The sequence below is a fragment of the Sturnus vulgaris genome, chromosome 11, assembly GCF_052056855.1.
Source record: "Sturnus vulgaris isolate bStuVul1 chromosome 11, bStuVul1.hap1, whole genome shotgun sequence".
Lineage (NCBI taxonomy): Eukaryota > Metazoa > Chordata > Aves > Passeriformes > Sturnidae > Sturnus > Sturnus vulgaris.
The window spans coordinates 17,501,066-17,519,803 of NC_142253.1; the positions used below are offsets into that span (position 1 = coordinate 17,501,066).

At 42.0% G+C, this 18,738-nt stretch overlaps 1 protein-coding gene across 12 annotated transcripts in view; it reads left to right on the plus strand.

The window, feature by feature from the left end:
• The window catches only part of ATP2B2 (ATPase plasma membrane Ca2+ transporting 2), a 388,888-nt gene that overhangs the window by 32,441 nt on the left and 337,709 nt on the right, over positions 1-18,738 (plus strand). The gene's annotated exons all lie outside the window — the stretch shown is intronic.

Consider the following 18,738-nt stretch of genomic DNA (forward strand, 5'->3'; position numbering starts at 1 on the left):
CCTGTAAGCATGACATCTTAATTTCAAGATGTTTCTGACACTGCACAGAGAATTTGTCATGCAAATGGGATCCTCATTAGGAAGTAATATTTTTAGAATACTTTAAGCAAAAAGAAGTGTGTTCTTCTAAAGGCTTTCTGTACATAGATAAAACAGCTCTCTAGAAAGGAAGATCAGACTGGACATGGGTGTGTTAATGTGAGACAAGTGTTGTCCCAGATCATGTCCTTAGGAAATCTCAATCTGGAGTTCACAAAATGTTGTGTTTTAAAGGCATTCATGTCCAAAATTCAGCCTACCTGTGTGAGCTGACAGGGGGCTGTTCTTTGCTGCAGTGCACCACTGGATATCCTTCCCATTCATTTAATTCAAGAAAAAATGGATCTGTTCCTCCTGATTTTGAGCCTAAAGGCTTGGCTAGCCTGAGAGGGGCTTTGCATTCATCTCAGTCGTGTTTCTGCTTGCCTCGTTTTGTAACACAGGTACTTCTGTAGGTAATTTCTAGTCCGTTGCAGAAGCTGAGGAAGCTTTCTGTGTGTCAGCAGGAGGAGGCTTGACTTTGCTGATGACAGAAAATCCACGGGCTCTGTGCAGTCCCCTGTGGTGTGAGCAGCAGAGAGCAGGAGGTGATAAGAGGTTTTGCTCAGTGAACTGTCCTGAACCAGCTGCAAGAACCAGAGAAATCCTTTGCCTCTTGTAGCATTCCAGCAGTGTGAAGGACAGAAATGATGAAGGTGTATAGGAAAAGTGGCGATAGAAATCAGGAATTCAGCTCACTGGATGGTAGGAGTGACAAAGAGGAAATTCATGAGCACTCACATTACAACATTTGCTACTCGGGCTCCCTTGTTGATAAGACCAAATAAGTATTGTTAAGGAGGAGCAGTTTATGTGAATTTCTTATGCTGTAAATAGGAGCAACTGATGAAAATGAATGTTCAGTTTGGTGTCAGTCTCCTGTGAAACTGATAAAGTATCAGGAGCTGCAGTGACCTCTGAATCTGCCAGCCTGAACATTGAAGTAACAAAGTGTGGGAGCCCTTCAGCTCTGTGTGCTTAGAAAATGTTTAATTGATTCATGTGCACACTTCTCTTCAAGTGAAGTGATCAGAACTTTTTTCAGGTGGGTTTGGGTTCTACTGCTCACCTGGAGAGTGTTAGAGACAAAGTCTGGAATGTGCTGGTCCTGGCCAGATTGCCAGGTGAGCATGTAGTGTACCAACTCCACTGTTCATTCATATCTCTGAGATGCAGTATTCTTATTTCCTTTTCCTAAAGATCCTGAAATTATAAACTTGTAAGTAATTTTTTTATTATAGTTGTCTAAAAAAAGCACAACTGTGAAACTTCTAGCTTGAGTAATGAAATAGTTTTGTATGGTTTTGGGTTTGATATAATATATCTTAAAGAGAAGAGGTTTGGGGTCGAGTGTGTGCTTTTACTGAGTGAAGCAATGCTTCTTACAGCTACTGAGATGGCAAGGAAACAAGTGCAGTAAATGCAGTTACTGTTCAAGAGCGTGACATTTGCTTTGAAATATGCTCTGGAGTCTGGGCTGCCTTTATAAATTGCACTCCCTCCTTGTCTGAGAAGAGTGCTGATGTCAAAGGCTGGATTTTGGGCTTTGCTGAAGCTCTGTGTGCAGGAAGGGAAGCAGAAAGTAAACTGGGAAATCTGGTGATGGGGCAGAAAGGAGCAGAGAACTGCTCTGTCCACAGTTTTTGTGCAGGGAAATGGAGTTTATCTGGGTGCTTTAAATAACCACATTTTCTTTTAAGGAAATCCATCATTAAAAACCAAACAAGAAAGAATTCAAAACAAAGTCAACGCCCCTCAACCCTAAATATCAACCACCCCCCAAAAAACCCTAAATCAAACAAAAAAAAAAGAAACCCCAACCAACCAATTCAATGAAAAACCCCAGTGCTCCCTGAATCTGGCTAACTCTAGGCACAATAAAATAATAGTGATTTTACTTGGTGGCAAATGGAAATGGAAATTTGATCATCATGACAGCAGTTCCTAGAGGGCCACTTAAGCCTGGTTGAATTGAATGTGCATGCAATATATCTGTATTTGAGAATTTACAGGTAAATAGCATTTATATGAACAGAGAGTGGTATGCACTCAGTCAAATGAAAGCATTATTATTGTTGAAAAGGTAAGGAAATGGGATAGAAAGGGTAGCTAGAAACCCTAATAATGACAGAAATAAGAGATGCAGGCAGGTATTGGTGTGTCCCCGAGTGCTGCTGCAGATCCTCACACTGGTTAATGAATGTACTTTTCTAGAAGAGTTATTGACTTTTGGGGGCCCAAACCTGTGTCTCTGAGAATGTGATGGCAGAGATAGAGAGCAGTTGGGAGCATAGGTGCTGCATTCCAGGCTGCATTCCAGCTGGCAGGCACCTGGCACCTAACCTCACCTGCCTGCAGTGTTGACAAGGATAATTGCAGCATTTCTGGAGAGGAAAAAAAAAAAAATCCAGTCTTATGGCAGTCAGCTCCAGGGGGATTCCTTCCTGAGGCACTGGGTGCAGGTGGGTGCCTGTGACAGAGCTTGGCATTGTCACCCAGGGGTGCTGAGCTCGTGCAGCAGGAGCAGAGTGGATGATTGAAGGTGTTGCAGAGACCAGAATGATTCTGCTTGACAGAAATGCAAAGGTTTCCTTACTCCCCTCGCTCGTGGTGTAGGACACGAGGGGCCAGCAGAGCATGTGCTGATGTCACCTCTGCTGTTTTAAATGAATATTTTATGTCTGGGGCTCTGGTCACAGACTGAGCAAGGGCTGGCACAAAGCTGCCTCCAGAAGTGGTGAGCCTGTGGCTTGGGTGCCTCGGGGAATGTGCCACTCTGGGATTTACTGCTGACATTCAGATCCTCATTGATTTTCCTGAAAGGATCAACCCCAAAGGCATGCATTTATCAAAGGGAAATGTAAGAACAAGCGTGATCCTTCAGTAAGGTGCTGTTTCTTCGAGGGCATCCAAAGCTCTGAGGTGTAGAGGGCTCGGGTCTGGTGGCATTTCTGTGCAGTCCTGTCTGGAGTCAGGGGCTGTGGCTGTGAGCTGGAACTGAGCACACAAAACTTCTCCCTGCACTTATGGCACCAAGGGGAGACGAGCAGGGCAGCAGGGAGAGCCTGGGCATGGAAAACACAGCGTGAGACAGGAGCTTTGCTCGAGGTCAGAGCTGTGCTGGGGCTCAGGCTGGGTTCCGTGGGGCTTTGTTTGTGGTGCAGTGCTCAGAACAAACAGCTTTTTAAACTGTTTAAACAAGTGACAGAGGATGAGTTTTGTTATGCAAGCACCTAACAGAGCAGTAAGTACAGAAAAAAGGCATCCTCTTGCCACGAGTGTTTTATTTTTTAGGAAGAGGTGCTGCTAAATAGGATTAATTCACTAGCATGTACAGCAGACTTCTATATATGGGGTATTTAACAAAGGTTTAGTGATTGCTTTTATTAATTAATCTAATAAAGTAATTTTATATATTTTTCCTTGTCCAATATAACAATTCAAATAATTTCTTAATCATACAGTAATTACCCATGATCACAGACTCTAGTCTGTAAACATTACAGATGCTCATGCTTTTAGTAAACACTGGGTTACCACAATAATTAGTCCTGGGTGCTCCAGCAATTACAATTGCCTTTGTGCTCTCTGCTTAATGAGTGACAGAAAGTACAAACCATTTTGAACAGGTGTATTTGATGAGAATTTAAACTTTCCCATAGCTGTTCATTCTTTGAATTCCCATACCAAAACTAATCTGGGAAGTTGTATTTTTTTTATGTTTCAGGACAGATTTCCCATGACCTTGACTATAAATAAAACAAGATTATTACTTCTGGAGGCTGATTCTTTCTCTGAGTAGTTTTCATGGATGCTTTCTTAAAATTAAGACAAACAAAAATTATCGAACCAATTTTTTTTTCTGTTATCACACATCCATTGTCTTTCTGTGAATTGAATCTTCACCCTCCAGCTGAGGCTGTGCTGACACAGCAAAGTGGTTTGCTTTTGGTTGTTTGCTCTTTGGAAAAGTTGATGGCAAATATGAGGAAGGTTAGGACTTGCAAAGTCAGAAACAAAGATGTATGAAACCATTTTGCATTCAAGTTCCAAGGTTGACTGTATACTTTATATATAAGTTTGCAATTTCCATTTATCAGCAAAAAAGCTGAACTGTGGTCTCTGTGTTCATGGCTGGACACTCTGCTAAGCTGGCCACAGTTAAATTTGGACAAGGTTAAATGCAGGTAAAATGTAGTCTTGATGACATGCTTTATGTCATCTATCCTTGATGAATTTTCAGGGAAAAATTTCCAGCAAGATACTGGAAAAAGAACTTCCTGGACTTGCTCAGAAATGATTTATCCTTATGGTGTTGGTCTGTAGATAAAAACCTACAAGACAGATGTGCAGGAGATGTATTTCTGTCCCTGCTGGCTGTTGAGAGAAGGAAAAAGATCTTGTGCTCTGAATTTACTGACTCCTTAATGGAAAAAGGTAATACAGGATGATTAGAATATTGCATAGGCTCATGAGTAATACAGATTCTTTAATGAAAATTTAAAATTGAAGAATGCTAACTGCAGTGCTGTGATCTCCTTGAGCAAAGGACTTGGCTTTTTTTTTTTTTTTAATGCTATTCAGAGGTAAAGCAACTGAGTGGGGAGATGTGACAGTTTGCAAAGCTGGTGGCCTTGCTTGAAAGCTGCTCTAGGTGACCCTGCCTTGGCAGGAGGGTTGGACTGGATGGTCCCTTCCAACCCTGACTGCTCTGTGATTCTCTGAAAGCTTTGAGCTGAAGATGTTAAAGGCAAAAGTTTTAAATCCTCCAAGTAGGATTCGTTGTTATGGGTTAAGGTAAACAACACTTGAATCGTGTTGGAAGAGAACGTGAGTGGCACATGCACTTGGGAAGAGAGTTCCCAACCAGTACAGAATTGTCTCTGGCAGTTTGAGAATGGGGTTTGTGCTGTCTGAACAGCTATTTTTGTAACAAGCCAACCACAGCTGGGCTTTATTCGTGTCTTTGGTGCTTTCCAGGCTAGGACATGTAATTAAAATTCCACTCTGTTAATGATGGAGATGGTGCTGCTATGGATTAGGGCAGATGAAGTGACCACAGAGTCCTTGACAGTCTGCCCTGGTTGATGGGTTGGCTCCAGCCAAGGGCAAAGCACTCACACAGCTTCTTGCTCACACCTTCCCCACAGTGGGATGGGGCAGAAAATGAGAAGAACTGGGGTCAGAAATCTCATGGTTCAAAATAAAGACAGGGAGATCACTCACCACTCTGTTCATCACTCACTGCTCTGGGCAGAATGGGCTGAAGTCAGGGAATCAAACTTGATCTGAAACATTTGATTACTGGTTGGGAAACATGGCAAGCATTGAAACACTTAAGGAAAACCCCTTTCATCCCCTTTGCCAGGCTCAGTTTCAGCACGGAACTCCCCTCACTGTCTCTGTGGTTGGGATCAGTTTCTGCTGCTCCTTGTTCCTCACTCTGCCCCTGCTCCCTCATCCTCAGTCATTTCTTGGATGCTGCAGCCCCTCCAGGTGTGTCAGCAGCTCTGTGCTGTCACTGAGCCATTCTCCAGTGACTGCCATTGCTCAGATGGGAGCAGCTCAGGCTCCTCTGACTGTTCCAGGGCACCGTGGACTCCTCCTTTTGGCTCAGCCTTGGCCCATGGAGGGTCTGGAGTGGCTGGCACAGGGCACCCCCAGCCCTCTCCCACTGAGCCCCTGCAGTCCCCTTGCTACCAAGCCTGGGAATTCATGCCAATACAGCTGGACGAAAAACACTTCCAGGCTCCAGGCTGGCTGCTGGGCTGTCCCCCTGCCTGGGAGTGGGGTGCTGAGTGTGGGTGATGGGCAGAGCCTGGGCTCTTGGGTCTCAGCTGCCCCTGGCAGGAGGAGGTGGCTCCCTCAAGGGATGGCAGCTCCTGGGGTACCTTTGGCTTGTTCTCAGTAAATCCTGGCTGTCACCTGAGGACAGCCCCCGTGCACGGTGTGGCTCTGCTGGAGAAACTCTCTGGAGCTGCAGTGCCCTGTGCCAACAGCCCTGGGGGAAGGAAGGAGCGGGGTGAGGGTAACCAGAGCCTCGGTTCCTGCTTGGCAACAGCCCCAAGATGATGCTGTGGGAGGATGAGGAAGCAGCTTTGTGGCTGGGATCTGCTTATTTCCAGCAGTAAATCCTGGAGAGGGGCAGCCTGTCAGCTGAGAGCAAACAGGGATGGGGCCAGTGCTTGTTCAGCCTGCATGGACAGCAGAACAAGCCAAGCAGCTCCCTTGGTGCCCCACTCTTGTGTTGGTTCCCGAGTGGCTGTGAAGGGAGGGAGCTGAAGGGCTCCTTCCTCTGCCTCAGCTCCCTGTGCTGTCCTTGCAGGCAGGGCAGGAGGGCTTGGGTTGTGTCCTGGGGCTGCAGGAGGGACCAGGAGCAGCTGGGGCACAGCCTGCAGAGCCCTGCCTGCCTTCCAGAGCTGGGGGAGATGCACAGGTTACCTGCAGAGCATGGCTTGGACACCTGCTGGAACAGCCTGGGAGTTCTGAGCTTTCTGTGCTGTCAGGCACTGACCCCTGGAGAACACTGCTTTTCACCTGAGCCCTTGGAGAAGGATTCCAAAATTGAGTGATGGAGTTAAAATCACTGGTATGGAGTTGGAATAGAAGTGTGTAATATCACAGGGTGAAGGGTTTGGAATTTGGGGTTTTAGGATATAGTAATGGCTATGGGACAAGATGGAGCTTCTGGAGTGTTGGCTCTTCTTCCTTCTTGTTCCTTCTTCTTGGTTTCAGGCAGTATTTTTTGCTTAGATAGAAAGTACCTCACTGCGGGTCATGGGTGTTTGGTCATTGGGTCAAAAGTAAAAATAATGTAGATGTTAGTTTTTAATTGGATAATTAGGCCTTAAAAGGTCTTGTAACGAGCAAGATACAGCTCCTTTTTGTCATTTTTAGCTTGCTTACTAAAAATACTGTAACACTCACTATACTATAAATAAAACTTAATAAACAACCAAATCCAAACACAAAACTTTGTCTCTCATATTCAATCTCAACTCTAACTAAAAACAAACAAACAAAAAAATAAACACTAATAGACACCCTTGTCCTGCACTGAGGATGTGTTTGGGACTTGCTGGAAAAGCATTTTTCTGGTTGTTTTCCTGTCTGTCACCTGCTGTGTTTGTGTTTGATGGCACTGGCTGCTTTCAAGGTGCAGATTTTGTCGGTGGCTCTGGCAGGTGCATTGACCTCAGGGTAAGAGCAGGTGGGGGAGAAGCATTCCTCTCCTGGGCTTTGCCATTGCTTTTGAGCTCCACCTGTTGAAGTTGGAGGGAGGAAATGAAATTCAAATGTGTTTCTATCCATGGATTTTGTGTTGCCAGGTGGTCCCCAGATATATTTTCAATTCCACATTTGAAGGGATAATTGTAACAATATTCTTTATTAAACTTTTTTTGCCCACTCTGAATGAATCCAAAAGTGTTTCAAAGCTTTTTTTTTTTGTTCTTATGTTATCCAGTTAGAATCCTGTGCTTGGACTTAAGCTAGAACTGTTGTGCTTTGTGTGACAAACAAAACACTTTCTTCTCTCCTATTTTCCTTCCTTGAAGCTTGTGTACAAAGCCAGTGAGGAAGGGCATCCTCCCTTGTCCCACTGGTGTTGGAGGAGATGGTTCTCACACCCAGTGGGTGTGGAAATGTGGAATCCACCTCTGCCCCTGGTCCTGCTGAGAAGGGCAGGTGTGGTGCTGGTGCCTGGCAGTGCTCCTGGCACTGGGAGTCCCAGCACAATAATGCAGCAGGAATCATGAGAGAGGAAAAGTTTTCCCTTTAAAAAGGCAATAAGGGCTGTCAAAAGAGAAACAAGCAGGACAGAGCAAACTTGGGAGTAGTCAGTGGATATAAACCAGGGCAAAACAACAAGTTCCATTTGCTGGCATAGACACATTATGGTTCCTATGTGCAGGTAAAGCACAAAAGAAATGAATTTAGGAATTTCTATTTAATGTCATTCCTATGATTTTAGATAAATTTCTACAATTTAATTCCATGGTTTCTGCTGCCCACTTTAATAAGGTTTTCTGTGTTTGATTGCAGATGTTTGTATTTCAAGGTCAGAAAGTTTGAGGTGCTTCAGCCTTATAGGTTCTGGAGGAAAATAACTCACAGCAAAACTGTACGTGACCTCAGAGGCAAACACAAAATAAAATAATCCCTGGGATCTGCAGACTTAATTTAGAATGCAGAACATTTCCCAAGGAGCGTTTTAGTGTTTTGCTGAAATGATGGAGCATATTGTTAATGTCTTGTAATTTTTAAGAGCATTTAAAGATTTATTTTTGTAACCATTATTTTACTTTGCTATTCTGAGATTGGGTTGAGTTTGTTTTATGGCTGTTATGTTGTTTTTTCTTAAATTCCTTATCAGGTCACAGGTACTTGATAGGCATCTCACTAGACTTGCTTTTGATAAACCTGGTTATTTTTTAATAATATTTTCTGTGATACTCATTTGCAACAAAGGTAACAACTAATTAGGAAAACAGTGTTGTGTGTTTATGTCATCTCTCTTAAAATGTTTACAGTTTTGTTTTATTTTTCCTTTCATTGTTGCATTTTCTCCAAAGGAAAATTGTTCAAAGTTTAATTCTAAACCCCAGTTTTCTCATAAAAATACACATAATGTTTAATACTAAGGTATAGAGGATTTATGCAAACTCTGTAAGTGGTGTTGCAGAGCAATGTTTTGATTTGTTTTTTCTGAAGAGGTTTTTCTGTTAATAATCATTTACTGTCTTTTCTCACTTTATTTTTCTGATTTGCCAAGTTAATTCTCATGTTTTACAAATATGTTCATTTGGAAAAGATGGTAGTTATTAAAACCTTATAACAGAAGCTGATTTTGGCAGTTAAGTTACTTTTTTTAGCAATTTGATTTCTATAATTATTTTGTTTTCCTTTGCCTTGAGCTAGAGAATTAATTTTGTTATGTTGGGGTGAGGAGTCATTTGCTTAGGCTGTGCTTCTATCAGAAGAGTTTATGAAGCCATGAAAGATAGTTAATTTGGAGAGGAAAATAAAGAACTGTGCTGTATCTGGGAGTGCCTTCCTTGTAAAGTGTTGTAATGTATTGTATCTATAAAATGGTGTTAAACACTGGCAGTCTGAGACAAGTCCTTGGCTTTAATGGAAAAAAAAACCACCCCAAGCCAGGCTTTGGTGAAGGGAGTGGAGAGAGCTGTGTGGCATTATTTAGTGGTGGTGAGATGTGGTCACAGGACTGGGGATAATGGAAGGTGTTTGTGTGAGAGGCACAGAGGGGTCTCCAGGCAGGATGTGCAGAGTGAATTTGTTGCTGTTGAGGTGCTGGGGTCACAACCCTTCTGCTTGGCCTCAGTGTCATGGACTGCTCTGGCTCAGCAGGGACCCCAGAGCTCATCCCAATCCTCTCCTACCCTGGAAAAGGACCCCAAATCTCATCCCAATCCTCTCCTGCCCTGGACAGGGACCCCAGAGCTCATCCCAATCCCCTCCTGCCCTGGGAAAGGACCCCAAATCTCATCCCAATCCTCTCCTACCCTGGGAAAGGATCCCAAAGCTCATCCCAATCCTCTCCTGCCCTGGGCAGGGACACCTTCCACCATCCCAGGCTGCTCCAAGCCCTGTTCTACCCGGCCTTGGGCACTGCCAGGGATCCAGGGGCAGCCACAGCTGCTCTGGGAATTCCCTCCTAGCCCCTGCCCACCCTGCCAGGGAACAATTCCTGCCCAATACCCCATCCATCCCTGCCCTCTGGCAGTGGGTGCCATTCCCTGTGTGCTGTCCCTCCATCCCTTGTCCCCAGTCCCTCTCCAACTCCCCAGGGGCTCTGAGCTCTCCCTGGAGCCTTCTCCTGTCCAGGTGAGCACCCCCAGCTTTCCCAGCCTGTCACCATCCATGCCAAAGTCCTTGATTTCATTTTTAGTGCAGGAGTGGCTGAGGCAAAGACATCCCTCAGGGAAGGCTGTCCCTGTGGACAGGCAGTGCTCCCGCGGGTTCTGCAGCAGGAACTGACGCCAGCAGCCCCTGCATGCAGGAATTCTGCTGCTGCTGTGCTGCAGGATGGGATTTTTGTTGTAGTTGTAAGGCACAAATGGACATTTCCATCAGTTCTTTTGTAATACTCACTTATTGAGGCTTTGGATTTTATCCACTCTTCTGAACGTGCCTTTTTCCCAAATTATTTCGTTATTTTTTTTCTTTTTCCATTTAATCTTGGTGTTTAAAAATAGATATTTTTCAGACATCATTAAAGTTTCTGCCTCCATGAAATTTTAACAGATGTGACACTTGAGAGTCTCTGTAGTGGGCAGCGATCATTTATCAGGCAATGCTTTTTAAGACCTGCATTATTATTCAGTGATTAAAAATTCACAGGAGTGAAAAGATACCTTTGTAAATATTTTATTCTTTCTTTATTTGTTGTTAGTTTGTTTTTTTTTTCCCCTACAAGATTTTTTAAGATGGTAATACCTGCTATGAAAGGCTGCTAGCAACTGTGGGATGATTTTTCTGTGGACAATTTGGTGCTGAGGTAGGCAGTGGGAGATGAACATTTAAGGGAAGGGCTCAGCGTGTTGAAATGTTTCACAGACTGCACCTGGCCATGTTGTTTAGAGAATGAACAGAGAAATACTTGTAGTAATGTGCATATTTTTCTTGTGGTTCTTGGTTGAGATACTGAGAAAGCTTTGACATTGAGTGGAGTTAGGAACTGCTGGAAGAAAATGCATATTAAGATAAAATATAATAGATGCAGCTAACTCATTCTGGAGAGGTAATTGCCTGAAGCCTGTGCATTGTTTACCTAATTTCCACTTCTTTATTGCTTCTATTTCTCTCATGGAATAATGAATATTCTTGGGAGTTTGGACATTTGAATAGAAATGTTCACCTTTCCCTTATGTTCCAAAGTTTTAAATCTTTGGTGTGTGTGGTTAAAAAGCTGTTCTGACACAAACTTTGGGAGGGCCAATCTTTGCTTGTCCTTTGTGTTTGGTGACTGTTTAGCCATGGTGTTGTCAATGGGATGAAAAAGCCAAAGTCTGCTGTGGTGGGAACTCCTTGGATTCCAAATCACAAGGCAGTAAATTTCCAGCTGGTTTACACGTGGAGTATTGTGTCACTGGAGAAGTTGGATCACATTTCTTGCTTAGAGTTTTGCTATTTCTGGCTGTAACTTCCAGCATTTTGTTTTGCCCAGCTCCCAGTACTCATTATCAGAATACAAAGCTCAAAATGTTTTACTCTCTGACTTCGTGTATTAGAATTTGACTGAGTCATCTGCTTTTACTATTCCATGTAGGAAAAAACCCCATTTCTTCAAAATCCCTTGTAGAAAGGAATATTATGTACAGAAAAATCTCTAAAAGTGTGCATAAAGCATGACAAGGCAATGGTTTAAAATCTCTCTTTGTGAAGCTCACTTGTAAAAATATTGAGAATAGAAAAGATTCCTTATGAATGGAAAAGACTGAAGGGGAGTGGACGTGTGTGTTGGATCAATAGATGTGCCATCTCATCCCTTGTCAAAATTTACTTATTCTTTTTATAAAGCATAGTGGAAGTTAAAATATAAATGTAGGTGAATAATGCTCTGTCAAATGTCTCTAACAAATGGTATTTCCAACAGTGGAGTCAGGACTAGTGAGATGGGACAGAGCTCATAGTCTTGGAACTAGATACAGGAATTCCACCAGCATTTTAAGGATGAGCTTTCAGGTTATTTATTTCCTGTTCCCCATGGAAAATAAAAAAACCTCTTGCAGCAGTGGAGCAGTGTATGATTGAATTGAACTGGCATCTTCCCAGAGCACAGAACTTGTTGTATTGACAGTGGATGTATTTCAGCTGAACAATTTTAGTTAAGCAATTTCCTTCCTGGAAATGTCAAGTTTCAGTAGTAGTACGTTTTGGGATGGTAACTGATATTTCAGATAATTGTGCTGCATGGATGCTTCTTTTCTTCCTCAGTGAGCATAGATAAATCCTTAAAGGGGACTTAAAGACAGACACCTGGGATTAGTGCAGGCTGAGCTGGATCCTGTGTCTCACTGAATATTGTATCTGAACTTCTCTCTGGCCCGAAGTGTGAGGATGGCAGATGAACACGATGAAGGTTTGTTATGCTGGGGGTTGTGTTTTTATTTTGGGAAGCAGCATTCTGGCTGTAGAGCAGGAGAGGAGCTCCAGGTGAATGGTTAGCACAGCCCTGTCTGCCATTTCCCCTCCCCTGTGTTCCCTTAGCTCCTCTCTCACTGCACACCTTGCTCCAGGTGTCACATAATTAATTGTCACCTGCCCATTCCTGAAATGAACATTAACACACCAAATATTTTCACAAAACGTCCTCACCTCACTTGCCCAAAGATTTTGAGTGGCAAGAGATGGTCTGGATCCCTTTCATGCTGTGCCAAGCTCTCCCTTTCCCCTTGGATCACAGTGCTGCAAACCAAGTGTTTGTTTTTCCTTTGCAGTTTGGGTGTGTGGAGATTGGATCGTTGATATTCTGGGTTTTCTCCTCAGATGGAATGGCAAGGCTCTATTTCAGGGGCGCTGCGGGGAATGTGTGATCCTCAGAGAGCTCTTCTTGAGTAAGGAGGAAAATTATTTTAGAAAGTTGATGAGGCAAACTGGTAGGATTAAACTGGCACACACTTCACAAAGGAAAGCTGGTCATGAGAGAAAACACCTTTAAAATTTGATTTTTTTTTTTATTTAGATGTAATGCCCTAGTCAAATAGAATTTTTTTCCTTTTGCATTCTTGACTAAATGAGCGGCAGCAGAATGTAAAATGCAATGAACATGTTTATCATGTTCCTGTGAATTTTGGCCTGGTACTTCCTTCCCAGTTAATCCCTCAAAGACTTCGAATAAACCAATTTAATGGTACCAGTTGTGTAGTATTTTTTAAATGGAGAAGTTTTTTTCCTGCTTTTGTTGGATTCATCTCAGCCAGAAAAGCAAATGCCTGCTGTTTTATGGGATTGTTGTTTTAAACTGCGTGTGCTGACAGAATAAATATTCAGGAGACAACATCATTTTGTCTGTGTATACATACATATATATAGGCAAAGGCCTTTTTTTTTGTTTTTTTTTTTTTCTTTTCAGCTGTTTTCTTGTTGGAAGAATAATTGTGGTTGCTGCTTTGGGCTTGGGAAGTGTCTGCAGTGAGGGCTCCTCTCCGACCTCTGCACTGGTGGATGTAGAAAGCAATGTTTGCTCTGACAATGCATTTGTCTCTCTGTGAAAAAGGTACTGAATTGTCCTCATTGTGCTGCTGTTCCTCTGAACCCATTCATGTTTCCAACAATAAAAAAAGGCACTGTGAGAGCCAAACACTTTGGTGCCAACATAACAATATTTGAAGAAGATAATCAAAGCTGTTTGTTCTGCTTTACTGCTTTTGCTTTGTCTGCAATTCAGGTCTTCATTATGAAGCAAGATGGTGCCTGAAACATTGTCAGTGAAAGAGGTTAAAAAAACCCCAAACCAGAAGAGATCTGGGGCTGCACCCCCAAGGGAATGGGTATTGGCCTACTGGAATATTCCTGCCTGTGTATTTTGTGTGTGTGGCTCCTCCAGGTGTGCCTTTGGAAAGAAACATTCTGAAACCTTGACATGGGAATGTGCCTTTATATATACAGACATAAATAAATAGGTAAAAATTTGTTTTATTTGGAGTTACACTTAATAGAAAACCATGGAGGTTTTTATCTTTCTTATGATAGGGCTTATATATATAAAATAATGATACTTATGCTTTGTTGTAAAGGCAGAATTGTTATTTAAACAGTGCTATAATAATGATTGGTGAAAGCTTCAGCAGAGCAGAACCCTGGAATTGTTTATATGTAGAGCAGAAGAGACAGTGAAATACCAAGAGAACCTTTGCTAACAGCACAGGAGACATTGTTTTGTTTTGGTTTTTTTCCCTTTGTTTTGTGGGTTTGGTTTTTTTGTTTTTTTTTTTTGCTGTTGTTGGTCCTTCAGCCTTTTGCTTAGCTGTCAGAATAATAGGTCAGATGGTAACTGAAAATATTAAAAGAGAATAGCCAGAACATTTGCATGCAGAAGGCAGCAAGGAAGACCTGCATATAGCACAGGCTTCTGCATCCTGACTTGAAAGTTGTCTTGATTTCTGCTGGGCTCTGGAGAGGTGTGTATATATAGAGAGAGGTGGGCTGCTCTGCTGAGCTTTTCTCAGCCTTAAGATGGAAATTTTCCCAGGAAATTTAATGCAGTAGGAGAGCTTTCCAAAGAAGTACCTGTAGCCACTGACACTTTGAATAAAATTGTACTGAAATAGATTCGGCTTTTGAAAATTTGAGTTGAAAGATGTGTCTTACTGGCTGTGTGGAATTGGGAATTATTTTGTGGGGAGGAAAAATAACCATAAAAACCCCTAAATCCAATCACCTAATACTCACTCAAAACCTGCCTGTGGATCACAAAGCTTTGCACATCCTGAACTTGTCTTTGGAAGAAATAATTATATTAATAATAGTGCATTTCTAAATTTATTTTTTTTTTAAGTCAACTGCTTAATTATTCCTGGAAATTAAAAAGCAAGCACTAAAAATATATATTTATGGAAGTGCCCTGCATGATTCCAAATGTTCCACCCAGGAGCTGAAGTCATGCTTAGCAATAGATTGTCTCATATAATTAAATGCTTTGTTGGATTAGAGCCAAACTGTTTGCCAAGGTGTAGGACTGACATTTGGCATGGCACAAACATATGAGTATTTTGTAGATTCGTTTGTATTTTGTATTTTTTTTTTTTTTGCTGCTGATCTTCTAATGCTCAGGTCTTTGGGGGTGTTGTGGTAGATTACAGGAGCTCTCTGGCAAGCTGGACAAATAATTTGTGATGTCTTAGTAAATGCCAGCTAATATTTGTGCTGCTGACACCTGTTCCATTAATGTCTAATCTCTGATTCTCTTGGAAAGGTGAAATATCCATAAGTGTGACTGACTTTGGTTCTTCCCATTGGATGAGGTTGATGTTCACATGTGAATGGCTGAAGGCTGACAAATAATTTGATTTAACAGACTCAGAGTCTTGGAAATGTAAAGGGGGGGGTGGGGAAAGGAATATTTAAAGACTTCTCATAGTAATTTCTTTGATCCAAACTATAGTAGTCTTTTAGTGAAATAAACCTGGAGATTAGGGATGAGGAGGGATTTCTTTATTTGCTTTATTTTGTCAAACTTTCTGCAGTATCAGGATGAGACACAAGGCAGCAGAAAAGCATTGGAGATTCAAAGAGGGGGGTTGATGGTACTGGAATATCTGCTGGATGTTAACCAAAGGCCATATATAGTTATTTCCAAATGTGGTAATAAACTCCAACATAGTAGTTTATTTTCAATAGCCAACAACTGATTATTTCAGTTTTCACAAAACTAAATGTCAGCCTAAGTATATTGTTTAAAATGTGACATGAAATGTCTGTTGAAAAGCCAGAGATGGCATGAAAACAGGGAGAAATAAAAATTAAAGGGGGGAGTGGTAGTGATTTTTTTACTCTGGAAATGGCTTTGCATTTTGCTACTAATTTTCCTGACTTCAGCATTTAATATTTAATACTTAATTTTTTTGTGCTTTCATTCGAACTGAAATGTATAAAAATTTTTTTTAGTTTGATGTGGAATTTTTGCCAGGGGAGAGCTTCACATGAGTTGTTTAGTCTGCTGAGAGAGTTTACTTTTTCATGGTGTGTATATTAAATCTTGCCCCAAAAGCCCAGAGGATGTGCTGGGATGTGCCTGATGCCCTCCCAGTTATCCTGCCCAGGGATGTCCTGCAGCCACTGAACTCCAGTGGTTCTGTGTCCTCTCCTGTTCTTATTGTGTGTGTGTGTGTGTGTGTGCATTTCCTGGGTTATGATGGGTATGGAAAATGAGACTGGAATCTGGGAACTGCAGCTTCTCTTTGGTGTTTTAGTGCTCAGTGAATGCAGCAATGAGATTTGAGCACTGCTGGTTCAGTGGAATATTCACCCAGTTTGAGAAGATGAATGGTTGTTTGAGCTGAACTTTGTTCCTGCACTTCCAGGTTTCATAAAACACTTAATGATGACTGAGCCAGCCATGAAATGCAGATGATTTCAGTCCTTGGAAGGGAATGCTTCCCAATGACTTGATTTAGATTGGGCTGGGGGTGTAAGGTGTAGTAGATCCTTGTTCAGATTTTATGCAGTACACATTCAGATTTGCTCAGAGAGCAGAGTCTGCACCGATGGACACTTGGTGATTCCTTTGGCTTTGCAGTGCAGGGGTGTGACCTCTTTGGGGTGCCCACTGTGCTCAATACCTGTATGAGCCCAGGCCATTTATTTTAACCTTGACCCTGTGCTGGATCCTGAGAGAATTCCATGTGGGAAAGGGGAAGAAGGAGCAGAGAGGGGGACATTAAAGCCACGTGTGTTTGGGGAATAAAAATCATATTCACTATTGCACACTGCTTGGTATAATCAGGAGAAATTTTATGAGGATGGTTTGACATTCCTGTCCAGAACTCATCCTTATGTTGGTCAGAAATCAATTTTCTCTCTAGCCCCAAATGAACCAATTTATTCATGTCGAGATCTAGACTTGAAGTTTTATTTTATTTAGGATATTTTCCTCTTGTTCTAATTACTTCAAAAAAGAGAGAAAAGTAGGTGTAATTAGGAATTTAATTGCTGAAACATTCACTGGAAGAACAGGGAGATTTGAGCATGTAGTTCTGATATACTTCAAGAATAAATGTTGAACTAAACTTGGATTTTTAGCTGCCTTGTGCTAAATAATTTATCTGCTTCTGAAAGAGTTGGAGACAATAGGTTTAATTAAATTATCAACTGCACCTTAAGAAAATGAAGAGATTTTCTCACATGCTTCTGAAATAAGACTGAGAAGCAAAATGTTCGGTATGGAATGGGGGCCAGACAAAAGGGAGATCACAAGGATAATTTCTGTATATTTGGATTGATTAAGAAGGTTTCACTGAACACTTCTGTTTGCTTTCTGCTTGTTTTTTGCAGAATTTACCCTGTGACATAGACTAAGCACCAGAGAACAACCTCTCTTCCCATTTTGTTTTATTTTTCAGAATTTTGTTGTACTTTCAGCTGCTGCTGGTTCTCATAATTGTATGAGGTGAGGACTTGACCTTTCCTGAGTAAACACTTGTTTACATCAGTCAGATCATGTGTCTGTTTTCTTTTCCACATTATTCTAAGTCACCATATTTCTGACAAACCAGTAGGACTAGATTTTTTTTTTTTGAGCAGCTTTTCCGTTTGTGCTGATTTGAAAGAATGAGTTAACCAGCACCGTGTGATTGACAGTGGGAATACAGATTATTTCTGGTGATAGATGAAATACTGTCACACTCGACTCCCCCCACCCACCTCACAAAGGAGAACTAGATGGTAACTTGGAAAGGAGATCAGCAGTGTTTAACTTCCTGAGAAAATCGAGGCTCCTTATGGGAGTGTTTGTTCAGCCACTTGTAGCTCTTCTGGTTGGGTTCCAGGCCACTTGTAAAGTGATTTTAATAAGCTGAATTCTGTCCTCCTCCAAGGAAGGAGGTCTCTACGTTCCTGGAGGATCTGATTCCTTTCAAGGTATTTTAATTTTTCCTAAAACGACTTTGGGAAAGCTGTGAGTTCCTGTGTGTTCTCAGAGGTTTTTAACTCATGCTATTTTGAGCAATGCCATGTGATGATCTAGGAATGTATTAAAAACCTCACCACCTTCTTTTATTTTCCTCTTTTTCTGCTAGAGAATCACAAACACAAAGGGTGAGTTTTGAGCTCATTTTGTGCTGATAGAATTATTTTATTTAATCCTAAGTCATGAAGCTTTTTGGAAAAAAATATAAATAGTCACTGTTTGTTGCAGAAAATGAAGAGAGTTTTAATCTTAGGTGGAAACCATTGGCAGAAGTGTTGAGAATTAGGTTTCTTCAGTGATCACTGCTAGAGGTGTTTGTGCAGAATTTGGGGCTCTGGAAGAGCTGGGAAGGTTGGAGGTTTCAGTCACTGCTCACTCCCTGTGGGGATGAATTAACTTGCATCTCTTGTACTCTGAAAAGGAGGTTTGTGTTTCAAGAACTACTCAGCTGTGGAGTAGATAATGAGCCGAGCTATTGTGAAATAAATAACTAAAACCCAAACCCATTTAATTCTGATAAACCTGCAGTTTGTGCTGTCAGGCAATGATTGCACTCTTACTGTAACTGCACAGAATCATGGAGTGGTTTGGGTTGGAAGGGAGCAGAAAAGATCATCTGCTTCCAGCCCCCTGCCATGGGCAGGCAGGAACACCTTCCAGTAATACATGAACAAAAAAAACCCCAAAAACAAAAAAAAACAAGTCCTTGGTTTCAAGAGCTGCATTTGCCAGAAAGGAACAAGGAGTCTGTTTATTGCTTCTGGATTAATTCTGAGGTTTTGCTTATTGTAATAACAACGGGGACACCCCCTTTCATTCTGGTCCAGAAAAGAAAGAGTATTTTCATTGGCAATGTTTGAGCAGCTCAGATACCTGGAGCTGAGTTGGTTTGAGCAGTAAGAGCTGATAAGCAGCTCTGAAGGTGTGCCAGGAAAAGATCTCCAACACCTCTCCCCCCTCTTCCTTCTGCTGTTCCAGCACTATCTCTGTGCTAGATAAAGGCCTTCCCC